The 1,158-nt window shown below is 44.4% G+C and overlaps 1 protein-coding gene across 3 annotated transcripts in view; it reads right to left on the bottom strand.

The window, feature by feature from the left end:
* Positions 1-352: 352 nt before the first annotated feature.
* Positions 353-1,158, bottom strand: part of LOC143038583 (protein O-mannosyl-transferase TMTC2-like) — a 297,168-nt gene continuing 296,362 nt past the window's right edge. For all 3 annotated transcript variants that reach the window (XM_076207982.1, XM_076207983.1, XM_076207984.1), the window contains one exon: positions 353-1,158. This exon is cut by the window's right edge and continues 536 nt beyond it. The gene's annotated coding sequence lies outside the window, so the exon portion shown is untranslated.

Raw genomic sequence — 1,158 nt, 5'->3', positions numbered from 1 at the left:
GGAAGTAGTTGCACATGGGAGAATTTTTTTTTTGTAAGAAATAGAAAGTAATAGTGAAGATGATGCAAGGGATAAGAGGAAGACAATGAGAATAGAGGAAAACTAATAAAAGAAGCGTAAAAAGGTTAGCATACAGATGTATGGTTACATAATTGAATGTGCATATAGACGTATATTCATATTCTTTTGTATGTACATGTTATATTGAGAGGGTGATGGTGGACTGAGGCAAGACAGTATGATGGATTGGCTGAAAGGGTAGGATGGCAGGGGGTGGGGGGCTGTTATAGGAATGTCGATGCGGCGTGGAGATTGGTCCCGGCCTCCCTAGTCCGTGGTTCAGATTGCAGCCCTCACACACACACACACACACACACACACACACACACACACACACACACACACACACACACACACACACACACACACACACACACACACACACACACACACACACACACACACACACACACACACACACACACACACACACACACACACACACACACACACACACACACACACACACACACACACACACACACACACACACACACACACACACACACACACACACACACACACACACACACACACACACAAACACACACACCCGTCTTCTGACCAAGACAACTGCATGACCAAACGATTTGCGACACATCCTCTTGGAAACAGTCACCGAGAAAAAAAAAAACAAGAAAGAGAAACATAACCCTTATTTGTGACACACATAAATGCAAAGTTACATAACAACACATGTCTGGGCTCAAAACACAACAAAAATGCTAAATATAATGCGCGGGCTTCTTGTAGTTCCTCCTTGGGCCACGAGAGGTGAACTTCGGGACTTGAGGCTTCGGGGGCCTTGGTCTCGAGAGTTACCGAGAGTCGACGATCACGAGGGAGAGGAGGAGGAGGAGGAGGAGGAGGAGGAGCTGGTGTTCGTGACCGATGTGACCAGGACTTTGGGGAGCGAAACTCAATTATATCCAGAAAAAAATAAAGTAAAAAAACAACAACAAAAATTACATTATTTTTGTATTCACTATTGCGGCAGTATAAAGACGTGTGTGTATGTGTGTCTGTGTATGTGTGTGTGTGTGTGTGTGTGCGTAAGTGTGTGCACAAGTTCATCTGGATACATTTAACTAGACGATT

This window comes from Oratosquilla oratoria, chromosome 24 (genome assembly GCF_046742065.1).
Source record: "Oratosquilla oratoria isolate Oo_2021 chromosome 24, ASM4674206v1, whole genome shotgun sequence".
Taxonomy (NCBI): domain Eukaryota; kingdom Metazoa; phylum Arthropoda; class Malacostraca; order Stomatopoda; family Squillidae; genus Oratosquilla; species Oratosquilla oratoria.
Note: the sequence above shows the minus strand (reverse complement) of the source record. Positions and strands in the feature narration are given on the sequence as shown.